At 40.2% G+C, this 17,757-nt stretch overlaps 1 long non-coding RNA gene across 10 annotated transcripts in view; it reads right to left on the bottom strand.

Annotated features, from left to right (window-relative positions):
- Positions 1–615: 615 nt before the first annotated feature.
- The window catches only part of LOC106844164 (uncharacterized), a 36,829-nt gene continuing 19,687 nt past the window's right edge, over positions 616–17,757 (bottom strand). For 6 of the 10 annotated variants that reach the window (XR_011493599.1, XR_011493594.1, XR_006512085.2 and 3 more), the window contains 2 exons: positions 4,438–4,582; positions 616–2,833 (listed from right to left, as the gene is read on the bottom strand). This is a non-coding gene — a long non-coding RNA (uncharacterized lncRNA). Of the gene's footprint in view, positions 2,834–4,437; positions 4,717–17,757 lie in introns of all 10 variants that reach the window. The other 4 variants (XR_011493596.1, XR_011493597.1, XR_011493593.1 and 1 more) reach the window with 1 other exon arrangement.

The following is a 17,757-nucleotide window of genomic DNA, read 5'->3' as shown; positions in this document are numbered from 1 at the left end:
ACAGAGACCGTGAGTTCTCAAGTACTGCCCTCCTGTTTAGTTGTACAGAGGGGTCAGGAGGCTAAGTTGGGAGTGTGTTCTGAATACTATTGCTGCATAACAAGTTAACCCAAACGTAAAGGCTTAAAACAATCATTTTACCTTGCTCACAGATTCTGGGGGTCAGGAATTCAGATGGGAGCACAGCAGAAAAGACCTGTCTCTGCTCCATGACCTCTGGGGCCTCAGCCGGGAAGGCTCCTCGGCTGGAAGACCCAACTGCTAGAGGCTGGACTCACATGGAGGTGCCTTCACTTCCATGTCTGACTTTGCCACTGGCTGTCTGCTGAGACCTCTGCTGGAGCCATTGGCCATACGGCCTCTCCCCACGGCCTGGGCTCAGACTTCTTACCTTGTAGCTCAGGGCTCCAAAAAGGGTGTTCAGGAAACAAGGTGGAAACTGCAGCATCTTTCCTGACCTGGCCTCAGAATTCACACACCACTTGCATCACACTCTATTGGTTACAAGTGAGTTAAAAACCGGCCCAGGTTCGGGGCAAGGGGAGGACACAGACCCCACCTTTCAATGGACAGGGGGTCAAAGAATTTGTGGACACATTCTTTTTATTTTTTTTTAATTCTACCTCCCCATCCCCTCACAAACACAAGACTTTTGCCTTTATTTATTTTTTTTTAAAGATAGACACCTGAGCTAACATCTGTTGCCAATCTTCTTTTTTTTTTCTTCTCCCCAAAGCCCCCCAGTACATAGCTGTATATTCTAGTTGTAAGTCCTTCTGGTTGTGCTATGTGGGACGCCGCCTCAGCATGGCCTGATGAGCGGGTGCCATGTCCACATCCAGGATCCGAACCCGCAAAACCCTGGGCCGGTGAAGTGGACAACGTGAACTTAACCACTCTGCCACAGGGCCAGCACCTGGGGACACATTCTAAAACCACCCCAGAGCATAATCATAAGACCCCAACATCTGATACACAGGACAAGAATGTTAAGAAATAAATGAGGAGTAAAACTGAAGAGGAATCGGGCTTCTCCTGACTGTACTTCCCAGCAACTGTGGGCTCCAACGAAAGGGAACTCAACTGTCTCCCACAGCAAAAACACAGAGCGGGGACCGTGGCGGGGTAAAATCTCTCAGCGCTCCCCCCACCCTTCTGATACTATCTTCTCGGCCCCAGCAAGCCCCCAGCAGAAGGAGTTCCACAACCAATCCCAACCCCAATTTCTTTTAGGACTTTTCCTAAAACAAGAAAATCTCTCTCCCTGAGTGGGAGCTAAATTTCAGAACAAAAAAGGACAGGTACAAATCAAAGTCTTTTTCTCTCTAATATTCTCTCCCCTTTATCATCAAGCTAAATCAGAACTAAGAGATATTCGAACAATATCCACACCCTGCTTAACAACACTGGTGGAGAGTCTATATGTGAAAGCAAAATCAACATAAAATAAAGCTGAGCTAAGAGAAGGAAACAGATTACTAATGATGATCCTTGAGCACCTGGATCCAACTTGCCCAACAGCATTATGCTCCCTGACTTTCCAGTATTATGAATCAATACATCCCTTTTCTTTCTCTTAAGCCACTTTGAGTTTTTGTCACTTGCAACAGAAAGAATCCCTTATAATACAAAAGATTGATAACATACTGTTTTGACCTGTTTTACACTTAATATATCATTATCATATTTTCATTTTATTAAAATTGTTCTTCAACATTATTTTATGTCAAATATTATAGTTTATTTTATCAAGCTCATATTAGTGGACAAATTGCTATTAATTTTCCAATATGATAAATAACACTGAAATAAACAGCCCCATAGCTAAATTTTTGTGCATAACCACAAATGTTTCCTGAAAATAAATTCCTAGAATTGGAACTTCTGAGTCAAAAGTTGTGTGGGATATTAAGACTTTTGTTACATACAGTAAAAATGACCCCTTTAAAGGTGAGGTGAAGTTATTCTCACACATCTTAACCCCCCACTGCTAAGATAAATTTCTTTTTTCAACTCTTCAAGAATTTTTGATGCTCCACTTTCTTGAAGACTGCCCTTGGGCTCAGGAGGAACAAGCATGCAAATCCTTCAAAGGGACAGAAATGACAGACAGCGGTGAAGGCCACCTCACTGCATGTGTGAACATCTTCTGTTCACAACTCTGTTCTCTCATTAGAGAAACTGAGGGCAGGTTCAAGGGCACTCCCTCTTATTCTTGAATAGCAACAATAAAGTGTAAGTAGGTAGAGCTGAATAGGATTTATAGTCAAAGAAAGCGTTCAAGTAAGAATTCTGCACACCCTGAAGTTCTTCCTGTATGGCAACATTTATCTTTTACAGCATTTATCTTGCAAGAAAGAATTTTGTGGTAATTTGTTTAATATATACAGTGTTATCTCCATCTTTTTCTCCAGGAGGGAAAAAACCCAATGTCATGACTAATGTCAGGCAGTCTTTAGGCTCATAAAAAAGAATTTAAACAGTGCTCTCTGAGAGTCATCGGGTAGGATTATTTTGAGTCCCAGTAACAGAAACCCACATAAGCCATTTCAAATTTGTAGGGGAAATCCTATTGTAAGAAACCTGGGGTTTCTCACAGAACCCAAGGACAGAGATATGGCTGGGCCTCAGAAACAGGCTCGGAAAAGGCTAGAACTCGGGACTAGAGCACTTTGGGGAACACAGGAAGTCCTCTTTATCTATCTTATCAGTCTGAGCTGAAGTCTCTTAGCTTTACTTCCAAATTCCTGGCAATGACTGGTCCAGCCTCAGTCAGGTGCTTATCTCCAGAGCAATCAACCACACCCAGGAAGGAGAGGAAATTTTGAGAAACCTGGGGATGAGAAGAAAGCAATAGATAAGTGATTCCTTTGGGTGACTCAGAACCCCTAAGCCTCACAGAAATAAAACTTAGAGAAGGAAAAAAAAAAAAGTGGGAAGGGGCAGACTTCATGATTTGGCCAAATATTCTAGACATTCCCTTTTGGGCAGATGAAGCTGGATTGGGTCCTAGGAGCAACAAGCATCCTGGCTGTTTCTGTAACCTAGCAACCAGGTGCAGCCCAATGCCCCTAGAATTCTATCTGTTGTCGTCTTCTCTTCACATAACCAGCCCTGGCGAAGCTCATCTATTCCAATGCCTTCAAATACCATCTCTATGTTGACAGTGGGGTCACTCATCTAGCAGCGTGTAAGCCTGGAGGCACTGGAGGCTACCATATGGGAAAAACCTTCTTGAGAATGGATCCAGCCAGGAGAATCGTGAATAATTCAGATCAATCAGCTTTAGCATGATAAATGAATTGGATCCAGGTCAGAGAGGGCAAAGGTGGACCAGTTAGGATCCTAGTGCAATTGCCAAGACAGCGTCGACAGGGGTAAAGATCACGGAGATGTAGAGAAACTAAAGGATTTAAGAGACGTTTAAGAGATAAGATCAGCAGGGCTTGGCAAAGTGGAGGAGGAGGTAAGAGTGACTTCTAGATTCTGGCTTGCATAACTAGATATATGGTGGCATTGATTCACAGAGATTGGGAACACTGGAATAGAAGCAGGTCTTGGGAGGAAGATCACGAGTTCAAGTTGAACGTGTTGAGACTGAGGTGTCTTTTAATATCTAAAAGTTGATACAGAGAGGCGGTTGTGTACAGAGATCCTCAGAGGAGAGGTACAGGCTGGAGGTGTAAATGTGATCCTAATCCCATCCCCATGGAGCACTTTTATTCCAGCCTGAACTTCCACTACAGCCTCTTGACCACCCTGCCTAACTCCACTGGTCTCCCATCTACTGACACATCGACTACAGTGAATATTCCAAAATGTCATTCCCCAGCTTGAAACCCTTTCCATTAACTGCACGATAAAATGTCCCAGCAAGGCACACATACCTGGTGCTTCCCTGGCTACATCAGACTGTGGATACAGTAGAGGGTCACTGGTATAAACTGGCAGGACTCAGTGGGGCACAATAGAAAATCTCTTTGTTTTTAACTCTCCACCATCCTCAAACCTGCTGTGTGATCTCCCTTCTGTACTCTGCATTGTATTACAATCTGTAGCTTTCTTTTAATTTTTATTGAAATATAAGATACATATAGAAAAGTATCCTGTGTATACAGTTCAATGAATTTTCACAAACTCAACAGATTTGCACAATTAGCATTTAAGATCCTTTAGCTTTTTGTGTCATTTTGCCTGTTAGAATAATGATAATTTCGGATAGTAAAAGGTCTAGTCTAATCTATTATCAAATCTGCATTTCTCATCCAATTCAAAGCTTATTCCTTTTCCCCCAGCTCAGGCCTGACTGAGACTCAAAAACCCTACAAATGGGAAAATGGAGGGAGTGGTCAGTGTCTTTAAATATTTTCTTCCTTGTTTTTCCCCCAAGATGAGAGAAAGGATGAGAGGTGAAAGAGCAGGCCCCTCTCTGTGTACCTCCCCGATCTCCAGATGGTGTAGCTCCAGTTGTCCCAAGAAGTCTTTCACCATACTTTCTTCATACTCAGTCAACAGCTCAGGGCAGGTTTGCTTCTGCTGCTCAACCAGCATCCAGCTGGGAAGAAGAGGCTGGTCTCTCCTTCTGGAAAGCACCGTAAATCTTTATAAATGGTTCTCTCAGTACTACCTAACCTGGCTATCTTGGGTCACCAATTCCTCAAAGAAATTACTGCACACTTTCTTCCTGATGAATCCCTTTCTTCTGTTAAATGTAGACTGGAATAGAAGAATTACAGTTAATAAATGTAAAAGATATAACAGATTCAGAAAATCACCATTTTGTAATCCCTAATGAAATAACAGATCAGGTAACAGCCATTAGGTGAATGGTCAATGGGGTGCTCTGTAATGGATGGGTCAAGCTGATAACAAGTAAACCCAATGATGAATCTCAGAATCACTAAAAGCAATTCAACCAGATATTATGTTCCTCCAAATATGATGCAATAGGAAAATCACAGCACCACCTGTAAGTATTCTTGCCAAAAGAAAATTAGACCTGAATCTAATCAAACCTCTAGATCTGCCTGCCAGTGTACAGAAAATAGAGGAAAGAGAAACACGCTAAACCACATTGTAAGAATGCCATCAGCCACATCCAGACTGTGGGAAATTCTACAGAATAAATGACTCAATTTTCATAGCATAAAAGGTGTGACTTAAAAGGGATAGCACCAGGGAATTTCGGGGGGTGAAGGAATTGTTCTATATCCTGATTATGGTCGTAGTTACATGGACCTATACATGTGTTAAAATTTATAGAATTGTACTCAAAAGAGTCAATTTTACTGTATGATAACTTAAAAATAAGAAAATTTTAAGTGGCATGAAAGGTTGCAAAAGGGAGTATGGAGAGCTGTTAGAGATTAACGGAAGAGACAAGTCAACCAAATACAATGTGCAGCCCTTGCGTGAATCTGGGTTCAAAGAAATCAACTTTAAAAAGCACATTTTTAAGACACTGGGGAAAATATGAATGTGTACTGACTATTAAATGATATGATGCTATTATACAGCATGGTATGATAAATGACATGGTGATAAAAATATGGTGGTTATGTTTTTTGAAGTCCTTATCAGTAAGAGATACATACTAAAATATTTAAAGGTAAAATGATATGTCTGAGATTTGCTTTAAAATATTCCATAAAAAATACATATAATATAGTAAATATATAGTAGATAACAGAATAAGAGTGAAATTTTGTCTCTTTGCTCACTGCTGTGTCCTCAACATCTACAAGCAATGGAGTATGTGACACAAGTAGATACTTAGCAAATATTAGTTGAATGAATGAAGACAAGGCTCATTCCACATTAAGTTACTCCTGTTATTGTCTGTCCCACAAAGTGCTACCATACATATCTTTACTGATGCCTCTACCTCTCAGCTCTTCTATCACTCCTAAATTCTCTGGTATATAGTTCTGCTACTGCTTATTGATGAACCCATGTCTAAAGTTCCACTCAGACAGAAAAGAACCAACTCATTGTCTTCACTGGGACCATCTCCTCCCAAAGTTCAATGAGCAGGCTCAACACAACTTTTGCATTTTCTTCTATGGCTTTCACTATACATATGAGCCCATGGTAATCTGGCCCCTGCCTCCCTTTCCAACTGCACCCTCCCACTGTCTTCTTCCATGAATTCTACACTCCAGCCCCACAAACTACTTACTGTTCACCACAAGCACTTTGATGTATCAGACTTCTCTGCCTTTGTACTTGGACTTCCCTCTGCCCAGGATGCTCCTTTCTCCTTATATATTTATTGAGTTATGTTCATTATTCAAGAGTAAGTCCAAATATCAATTCCCCATTGAAGACTTCCCTGACCCTTCCAATCTCTGTGTTCCTAGGGCTCAGTTAGAATTCTTATGCATTTTATTATTATTGTCACTACAGGGCTGCTTCTCTCAGTAGACAATGGGTCAAAATAATAGTAGCATCAGACACGAATCCAGTGCTTACTAGTCGCTGTTCTAATCACTTCACACATATTGATCTTTAATCCTCAAAAAAATCATAGTGCAGATACTATTATTTTTGCAATTTTTACAAATGAAGAAACTGCAGCACCAAGGAGATGAAAGAATTTTTCCCAAGGTCACACATCTAGTAATGGTGGAGCCAGGATTGCAAACACAGTGGTCTAGCTCCACAGCCTGTGCTCTTAATGTCTATTTTAGACCACCTCTTCACAGAGGAGCGCTGTGTGCTTGGCTGCAACCTCTGGCTAACTCTATTCAAAGGTTCCCAAATGTATTTATCTACAGAACACATTTTAAATTTTAATAAATTCATGGAATGACCACAGGATTCAAGATATGTACTATATGACTGACTTTAAAAAGGAAAAGAGAATGACGGACTAAAAGGAAGAAATGGATGAATAAATAAACAAAGGGAAGAAAGAGTCGGGAGGAAGGAAGGGCGAGATAAAGAGGAATAGAGGGAGTCAGGAGGGAAGGTGGGAAAACTGGTCTCAAAATTACAAGAAATGACCAAAACTGAAAATTTAAATCTACAAAACTGTGAGAAACATCAAAGAACACCTAAATAAATGAAGAACTATACCATGTTCATAGATCAGAAGATTCAGTATAGTTAAAATGTCAATTCTCCCTAAATCGATCTATAGATTAATTCAATACCAACAAAAATACCAGACAGCTATTTTGTAGAAATGGACAGGCTGAGTCCCAAATTTAAAGAGAAAAGCAAAGGATCTAGAACATCCAAACAGTCTGGATAAATAAGAACAAAGTTGGAGGCCTCATACTAACTCACTTTCAAGACTTACTGCAGAACTAGCTAAACATAATGCTAGCCTACTCTATTATTACATATTAATATATGAAATAGTAATATATATTATTAGCAGTGTGATACTGGCATAAGGATAGACATATAAATAAATGGACTACAGTCCAGAAATAGAGCCACACATACATAGTCAACTGATCATCAACAAAGGTTCCAAGGTAATATAGGATAGTCTTTTCAACAAAAACCAGCCTTTTCAACAAAAGGTGCTGGAATAATTGGATATCCATATGGAAAAGAATGGGTCTCAACCCTTACCTCATATCATATACAAAAATAACTCAAAATAAATTATAAGCCCCAATACAAGAGTTGAAACTATAATACTTTTAGACAAAAACATAGGAAAATTTTTTTTACTTTGGTTTGTGTAAAGTTTTCTTAGGACAAAAAAATATCAACTACAAAAGAGAAAAATTGGTAAACGAGACTTCATCAAAATTAAAAACTTGTTCTCTTCAAAAGACACTGTTAAGAAAATGAAAAGTCAAGCCACAGACTGGGAGAACATATATCTAATAAAAGAATTGTATCCAGAATATAAAAAGACTTTTACAACTCCATAATAAGAAGACAAACAACCCAATAAAACAAAATAGGCAAATATTTTGACAGACACATTACCAAAGACGATAAATTAATGGCACACAAGCACATGAAAAGACGTTCAACATCATCGGTCACCAGGGAAATGCAAATTAAAACTGGAATGAATAAAACTTAAAAGATTGCCAATACCAAATATTGGTGAGGACGGAGAGGAACTGGAACATTGCTAGTGGGAAAGTAAAATGGGACAACTACTTTGGAAAAGTCTGACAGTTTCTTATAAAGTCAAACGTATAATTAGCATATGACTCAGCAGTTCTACTCCCAGGTGTTTATCCAAGAGAAATGAAAACATATGTCGACACAAAGACCTGATGTTCATAGAAGTAGTAAATCGTGTTCAAAGCAGCATTATTCACAAAGCCAAAAACTGGAAACAATCCAATTGTGCCTCCACAGGTAACTCGATAAACAATTTGTGGTTTGTGCAGTGGAATATTACTAAGCAGAGTATTACTAATCAAAAAAAAAGGAATGAACTGAAGATGAACTAGATACACTTTCCCCTATACTTCCCACTAAGTACAGCTAAAAACTGTGGACATTATCTATAAAACAAACATAAGAAGACTCTAAAACGTAGAGATAAGAAGAGAGACCAGCTAGGAACCTTGGGACCTCAGGAATGACACGGCAGTGAGTTCCCTGGGTTTTCTTTTTGCCTCATCTATCTCCAGGTCTGGATGCTGGAGAAGCTGCCAATCTGGGAACACCAATGGGCGCAATCAAAAGAATCCCCAAGAAATTTCTCTGGCCAAAGGAAGAGGAAAGGGGCAAACTAGCAAGACAGAAAACTTTTAGACATCATCACTTTGTCCCAGCCAAACAGCACAGAAAGACCCACAGCCTATCACCACCCCCATCAGCAAATGCTGAAGGGGGAACCCAGACTCCTCTCTTGCCTGGCTGTAACAAGGCACCTCTAACATGCTCTTGCCGGGGTAGTATCAGAGAAGACTGCATGGAGATCTGGGACTCTCATCCCCACTTGCGGTTGATGAGGCCTCCCTTCCAAAATGTCAGGGGAGACTACCAGGGGGTCCTAGATCCTATCCCCACCCAGCAGTACTCTCCGTCCTCACCAGAGTCAGAGGAGGCCAAGTGGATCGGCAGAGTGGATTAAAAAACATGCCCCAACTACATGCAAGAGCACTATGCTGAGGGAAACAAAGCCAATCTCAAAAGGTCACATACCGTACGATTTCATTTCTCTAACACTCTAGAAAAGACAAAATTATAGAGATGGAGGACAGATTAGTGGTTGTCACGAGTTAGGGATAGTGGGGGGGGCAGGGAGAGTGTGAAGCCAGGGAGATCTTGTGGGAAGGGAACAGTTTCCCATCTCACTTGCAATGGTGGTTACACAAATCTACACGTAATAAAATGGCATAGAACTATACACACCCATCGTACCAGCGTCAATTCCCTGGTTTTGCTATTGCACTGTAGTTAACATTAAGATGTACATGGGAGGGGCTGGCCCCGTGGCCGAGTGGTTAAGTTCGCGCGCTCCGCTGCAGGCGGCCCAGTGTTTCGTCGGTTCGAATCCTGGGCGCGGACATGGCACTGCTCGTCAGACCACGCTGAGGCAGCGTCCCACATGCCACAACTAGAGGAACCCACAACGAAGAATACACAACTATGTACTGGGGGGTTTTGGGGAGAAAAAGGAAAAAATAAAATCTTTAAAAAAAAAAAAAAAAAAAAGATGTACATGGGAGCTTTTTGTCCTATCTTTTGCAATTTCCTGTGAATCTATACATATTTCAAAATGAAAAGGAATAACTACTGATACCCATAATAAAGTAGACAAATCACAAAGACATTATGCAGAGTGGATGAGGCCAGATACAAGAGAGTATATCATGTATGATTCTATTTACATATAACTCTAGAAAAGATGACTCTAATCTGTGGTGACAGAAAGCAAACCAGTGGTTGCCTAGGGCTAGGGAAGCTGACTCATATGGGGCACAAAGGAACATTTTTTAGGTATGAAAATGTTCCATATATTTATGTGGTTATAGATATAAAGATGTATAAATCTATCAAAACTCATGGGGATGCACATTTAAAATGAATGCATTTTATTGTATATAAACTATACCTCACTAAGGTTGATTTAAAATCACTTCACAACAAAAAAGATAATCAAACATATAATTTTATGAATAAGAAAATAAAAAATATTTTAATACGCAGCAAAATACTTAATTGTACATTTTTGGTATAAAATATGGCATAGGGGCTGGCCCAGTGGTGTAGTGGTTAAGTTCACATGCTCTGCTTTGGCAGCCTGGGGTTCACAGGTTTGGATCCTGGGTGCAGACCTACACACTGCTCATCAAGCCATGCTGTGGCAGCATCTCACCTACAAAATAGAGGGAGCTTGGCATAGATGTTAGCTTGGCGACAATCTTCCTCAAGCAAAAAGAGGAAGACTGGCAACAGATGTTAGCTCAGGGCCAATCTTCCTCACCAAAAAAAAATATATATTTATTTATTTATTTATTTATTTATTTATTTATATATATGGGATAGTTAGCCATATGAGTATAAGGTGGCTGAGAAAGTCAAATCCAATTATAATACACAATATGTACACAAAAGCCTTGCTAACGTTGACATTTTGCCTGTATATGCCCTCCGAAATAATATTCATAAATTGTATATCCTCTTATTATCCTCAAAGACTGACAGGTGGAAACTTAAAGGCCTATTTGATCAATTACTTCACTGACCGTGCAGAAGCATATCCCACCAGAAACTAGAAAGTGACAATGGTTGCACAGATATAACGAGAAGGAACTGATTCTTCAATATAAGGGTTTCTTGAGATGATTCACTCAGATTCACGGGAGAGACTGAGATCCAGCTACTGCCTGAGATATTTACTTAGCCAGTAGACAAAAGTACAGGGTCACCACCAAATAACCTCAGAGGGAACCTCCAACCCCAAAATTCCCAAACAAATTTCAAAATTTTGGTGACAAATGCTCTGTACTATCTCTGCAATTTTCCTGTAAATCCACAACTATTCTAAAATTAAAAGTTTATTTAAAGAAAAAGAAACACTCCTTTGTAAAATAAATCACTGAATTTTTTTTTTAATGTTGGTGACACTGAGGCCTGAGCAAGAGTGGTGACCTTTCTGCAACATGATTAGTGATACCTTGATGATGTCACTGGCTTTACATGCCACTTTTCGACGTTAGGTGGAGACCACAATTTCTCACAGATTAATGCTTTACAGTAGATTTGTGGAAGGGAGATTTAGAAAACTGCACCCAAAATATACCCCCCAACACGTATTTGGTTAACTATTGCCACTGCTCACAAAAACACTTCCAGATGCCAAGAACTAAGGGAAAGATAACAAATCTTACTATAAAATTAACATAAACCAGTTGGCCAGTGGACAGGTACTCTCCATCTAGCGATGGAAAGATTTGGAATATTATTTGTGAAGAAACACAAATTGAATAGGAGAGGCCAATTCAAGGTGACTTACTTTAAAGTACCTCCCCCAGGAGAACCGGTAGACGGAACTGTCTTGCCAGCCCTCCTAAGCTTAGTAGGCAGACACCAAGACAAAACTCAACCCCCAAAAAACAATTCTCCCACAAAAAACAGGATTTCTACTTCCAACCATATAAGGAAAAAAAAAGAAATATTAAATAGTACGTCCAAGTGAACATATAAGGCCAATCACTGGGCCAACAGTCCCCCCACACCCATATCAGTTGTCCTTTAAACCGGCTGAGTCACTCAGAGAGGTTGCTGAAATATGAAAAAAGCCAGGAGATGCCACGCTCCAACCTCTGAGAGGAGAAGGTCCCAGCAATTAAGAGAAGAGTACCATCTGGAAAAGGACCCTAGGAAGACAGCGAGAAATTCATTCCACATCCAAACTCACCTCCATAGATCCTGGGCTGCCAGGGGCGAAGGCCGCTCACAGGTTGACACATTGTTTTAAGTCACTATCTCTTGGGCCCAGACCACAGGTGTCCAGGGGCTCCAGCCTAGAGACTGTGCCACTGCCTTGCCCCTTGCATTATTCAGGATTCTTTGTTCATATGTAATAGAAAGTCAATTCAAAGCAGCTTTTAAAAAAGAAAAGACATTTATTGGTTCCTGTAATTTAAAAAAGTCAGGAGTAGTCTGACCTCAGATGTGGCTGGTTCTAGGGGTTCAAACAACATCATCAGGACTCAGTCTCTCTCCCCCACTCCATGACCCAGCTTTGCTTTCTTCTATGTTGGCTTTATTCTCTGATAGGTTTTCTCCAAGTGGACGCCACTGGAGTCAACAGGCCTACAGTCTACAAGCTTGGCAGCCACAGTGAAAACACAGACTTCATTCTCTGTATTTCCATCGAAGCCCCAGAAATAAGTGTTTTTGGCTCTGATTAGCCCATCCTAGGCCACGTGTCCACTTCTTAACCAATCACTGTCCAAGAGGATGTGCTACTCTCACTGACCAGCATACAATGGATCATTATCAGTTGACAAGGAGCAAAATCATTAGGCAACCTGAGATTCACCAGCAATCTATATTCAAATGAAAGCAACAACAGTGGAAAAAAAAGCAAACCAAAAAACTAAGAATCTCTGGCACACTGAGAAGATTTTGTTCTGCTCAAGATAATAATAACAAGTACTAAACCGTTAAACTTAATAAGCTTCCCTGAGAAGTCTGGAGTTATTACAAGTTAATAGAAGAATGTCTGGCCCAAAGTAAGTACTATAGAACTGTTAACTATCATCACGGAAGAAGGATCCTGGAGAAGGAAAAAGAACACATCCTATCGGGCGGGGTGGAGGTAAAGAATAGTTTAATCTGAATGTTGAAAGGAGCGTAGCCTAATTCTGTAACAAACTGGTGAGGCAGGACATCTTGGTTAAACTACTTTTGCTTCTTTGACTCATAGTTTGAGAATCACAAGACTGTTTTAAAATAGCTTTTCAGTCACCATTACAAGGAGATTTGGTATAGAATAAATCCCCATTACTGATTACAAGATGGTGGACAGATAGATACTGGAGTCTGCCCTCCTCTACCAGACTCTACAGAAACCATAAGAAATATATTATAAATAAATTAATAACTATGCTCCAAAATTAGAAAGTGAATGCTTGGGGGAATAGAAGGAGAGAACTTGCTAAAAGAAATCATACTAGATTAGACTGACAGGGAAAACTATAGCCTAGAACATCAGCAGGAAGATAGCCTAGAACATTTCTCAGGAGGAACCAAGACCAACGCCCTGAGGTGTGGTAGCCACGTGGAAGCCATCCACAGGGAATAAGGAGCAGTCACATTCTGTACTCCAACTTCCCATGTACCTCACGTGTCAGCAGCACATCCCATCCACTTCCAACTTTCAATGACGACAAATACAGAGGGCGACCCTGACAGTAACGCCAGCTCCCTCCCCAGTTGGGCTGTGAAAGCCAAGATGGTAGACAGTCTAGTAAACACTTTAACTATGAAGAGAAGAGTACAAAAAAAGAATTCCCAGACAGTTGCAAAGTCTCTGACATCAAAGGAGAGAGACAAACTCAAAAAACTGCAAGAACTTAAATACAATGAAACAGAATTAATAAGACATCAGAAACAGGACTTTACAATAAGTACAATTAATATCTTCAAAGAGATAAGGATGGGTAATGCAATTATAAAACAGGAACTGGAAGTTATTAAATGAAGCAATTAAAGAACTAGGAAATAAAAAACTATAATTGTTGAGATTAAAACTCAATGGCAGGGTGGACACAGCGAAAGAGTGAATTTGTGAGTTGGAAGACTCAGGCAAGAAATTCTCTCAAAGTACAAAACACAGAAACAAGGCTTTGTAAAGTGAGGAAGAAACGCTGAGGATCATCAAGAATAAATGCAGAAGTTCTAACATCCATCTAAAAGTTCAAGAAGGAGAGACTAGAAAAAAATGGACGAGTGGCTACTATTTAAAGAAAAACTGTTCTTGCAATTAATCATGAAGAACTGAACCTCTGCCCTTCTTTGCTTTCATTCCTCTCCACTTAAATGCCAGTTAAGGGATTTTTTTTAAGTAATTTTATTGGGATTGTAATGGTCTATAACATTGTGTAATTTCAGGTGTACATTATTGTTTATCAATTCCTGAATATACTTCATTGTGCTCACCCCCAGTAGTCTAATTTTTATCCATCACCATACATATGTGCGCCTTTATCCCTTTCACCCACCCACAACCCCCTCCCCCTCTGGTAACCACTAACCTGTTCTCTTTATGCATGCATTTGTTATCCTCCACATAGGAGTGAAATCATGCAGTATTTGTCTTTCTCTCTCTGGCTTATTTCGCTTAACATCACACCCTCCAGGTCCATCCATGTTGTTGCAAATGGGACAATTTTGCCCTTTTTTATGGCTGAGTAGCATTCCATTGTATATATATACACCACATCTTCTTTATCCATTCATCTGTAGAAGGGCACTTGGGTTGTTTCCACATCCTAGCTATTGTGAATTGTGCTGCAATGAACATAGAGGTGCATAAATCTCTTTGGATCATTGATTTCAAGTTCTTTGGATAAATATCCAGTAACGGGATGGCTGGATCATATGGTATTTCTATTTTTAATTTTTTGAGAAATCTCCATACTGTTCTCCATAGTGGCTGCACCAGTTTGCATTCCCACTAGCAGTGTATGAGCATTAAGGGATTTTTTTAAAAGCATAATTATAAAGAGAATTGGAGATGATACAAGAGTAGATAAGAGACGACATCTATATTTTGGAAGCTGAAAGCAGATGGACAAGTGGTAATTAATTCAGCAGACCAGAGAAAGTTAAAAGTCAATTGCCTACAGGGTGTGGGTGGGCCAATCAGCACAGATGCCCAGAAAGGCTCAGGAACTGGAGTACGAATGATTCCTGAAAACAAGGGTGCAGATGAGACTGAACACAGTAGAACTGATTGAAAATCTGTATGAGAAGCAAGCATAAGGCCCCCATATTCCTTTATCAACCCACTCAGGCAATTCTCTCTCCTCCCCAGTAGAAGACTAAAATTTTATCCTCTGATAGAGCAAGGGGACTCTGGATTTGGGATATCAGGTGGATGTGTCCTACTGAAAACAAAAAACTCTAAGTGAAAGCCAATATGCTAAACAGTGAGCGCCTAGTCCTCTTTCTCCAAATGCCACCAAGAATGCTGAGGCTTACACATTCTGAACAGGAAACTGGACTCTTGTCTCTGGAGAAACCAAGCATCACAACAGGACACACCTAAACGTACTGAACTGAGGTAAAGGAACTGAGGGTCCCATACCCAAGGGCTAGACTTCTGCCCCTTCCTTTGAAAAGCCTCACCAACGGGCACAATCACCTTTTTTAGTGACTCACTCTTAAATATGAAGAGAAAGCCAAGATAACCAGACATTTAAAAAGAGAAAATGATTCAAGAAAACAGAACAGTGTAAGAATAGAAGTGTTTTTTTAACTGTAATTATCATGTTCAGAAATATTAGAGAAGATTTTGCATCCTTGAAACAAGAGCAAGCTTTCTAAAAGAAACAAAGAACAAGACAGAGAAGATTCAATAGCAGAAAAAATTAAATTCAATAAAAGAGGTGGCGATGAAGTTGAGGAAATCTCCAAGAAAGCAGTGAAAAAGAGCTGAAAATTAGAAGAGGCAATATAGGAACTAAATTAATCAGATGTTTAATCACTGTATGTTGGGGTTTCTTTGATACGGAACTTAGCCTATACTTTCACTAACAAAGGTACCTTCAAAATTCTGAGGGAATTTATTCCTAGGATTTATTCCTAGGCAAATTATAAAGCAAGTGTGAGTTGAATAAAGACATTTTCAAATATGCAAGATCTCAAAACGTACCTTTTAAGCATTCCTTCTCAGAAAACTAATGGAGCAAAAGCCCATGCCAGGCTCCCTGTGCACTGGATGCACAATAAATATGTAAGTACCGCACCACTAACCATTATTCTACATATTCATTGATAAATCACCATCCCTCATATGGCCCATGAATTCTGTAATACATTGTTAATCAAACTGCTTCTAGAGTTACGGGGCCTGGAAAAAATTATTTGCTTGAGACCCTGTACATCCTAGGGACGGTCCTAGTCAAAGCAGCAGAGACTTTTACAACAATGATCACCTAGGGATTTAAGAATGAAGAGATCATAAATAAGCTCTGAGAGTGGATTCATTATAGTGATCAGGGCAGAAGGTGACACTGAAGTGTCAAAGAGAGAATGGGTGATAAGAATATGAATCAATTCCATGACACTTTCTGGGCTATTCCACCTACTTGTTAGTTGTGTGACTTTGAAGAAATCTCTTCCCCTCTTTGTGCTTAATGCCCATAGGATTAAATTAGATACATTCATTTTCTTACTTTCATCAAACACACACACACACACACACACACCTGATTGTAGCCAAGTGTTCTTTGGGGATGGGGATGGCAGTGTATGAATCTTAAGACAGTCAAGCTCTGCTTTCTTCAATTTACAGATACTCGAAAAGACAGTGATGCCTGAGAATCTGATCTTGGAAAATCATTTCTTTATGTTGCTAAGTAGTGGATGGCCTATTATTTACAAAACACCTAGAAGAGCCATTTTGTTTTTGTTTTGTTTTGTTTTGCTCAGGAAGATTTACCCTGAGCTAACATCTGTTGCCAATCTTCCTCTTTTTGTATGTGAGCCACCACCACAGCATTGCTGCTGACAGGTGAGTGGTGTAGGTCCATGCCTAGGAACTGAACCTGGCTACCAAAGCAGAGCACACGGAACTTAACCACTAAGCCACCAGGGTTGGCCCTTGAAGAGCCATTTTGGTCTTGGAAAGCCAGGAGGAAGAGCAGTGTTTGGAAAGGAGATGAGACTATGAGAGATAAGTTGTTTTACATAGTAAGATAAGAATACTGACTTTCCTCAAGTATGCCATTGCTGGAGAGAGGGTGGAAGTGGAGAGAGGAGGTGAAAGGGCCTGAGAATAAGAGAAAGAAGATAAGTAAGACAATTCCACAACAAGGCACCCATGGGTTGGATATGGGGGTACTGAGGGTCAGGTCAGCCAGAGAGGAATTTCTGGTGGCAGGAACAATTGCAAAAAATGTTAAGAACATAGATGGCTAATATTAAGTCCTACCATTGATCCTGTATTTATTCAAAATTTAGATATTCTGTTCATCATGGATTTTTTGCCTTAATGTTGATTTTTTAAGATATGGCATTAAAATATTATTTTAAAAGTACTTATCTTGATTACTGGGTTTTTGGGGGGGGGGGCCTTAATATTGTACCCAAGGTAAGTGCCTCACTTTCACCCTAGCCCCTGCCCTGGCTATTACCCTTTCAAACCATCAGTACAAATCTGTTACATGGTACAGCTTTGGCTCAATGATAGTTTTTAAAGATGGTTCAGCACAGAGTAGAGCAAAGAGATCATCAGCAGTAGGCAAGATGAAAATTATCTAGAAACCTGTGTGAGGGAGCCAGCTCAGTGGTGTAGTGGTTAAGTTCGCGTGCTCGGCTTCAGTGGCCTTGGGTTCGTTGGTTTGGATCCTGGGCACAGACCTACGCACCACTCATCAAGCCATGCTGTGGCAGCGTCTCACATAGGAGAACTAGAACAACCTACAACCAGGATATACAACTATGTACTGGGGTTTGGGGAGAAAAAAAAAAGAAACCTGTGTGATCAAGAAATTTGAATAATGTAGGTTTACAAGGTAAACATTAGAACAAAGAGAAAGATGAACAGAGTCTGGGATGGTTAGGAGGTGCTGGCAGGGATCCCAGAGAAGG

The sequence above is a fragment of the Equus asinus genome, chromosome 13 (genome assembly GCF_041296235.1).
Source record: "Equus asinus isolate D_3611 breed Donkey chromosome 13, EquAss-T2T_v2, whole genome shotgun sequence".
Classification (NCBI taxonomy): Eukaryota; Metazoa; Chordata; class Mammalia; order Perissodactyla; family Equidae; genus Equus; species Equus asinus.
The sequence above is the reverse complement of the archived record's forward strand: the minus strand, read 5'-3'. Positions and strand labels throughout refer to the sequence as shown.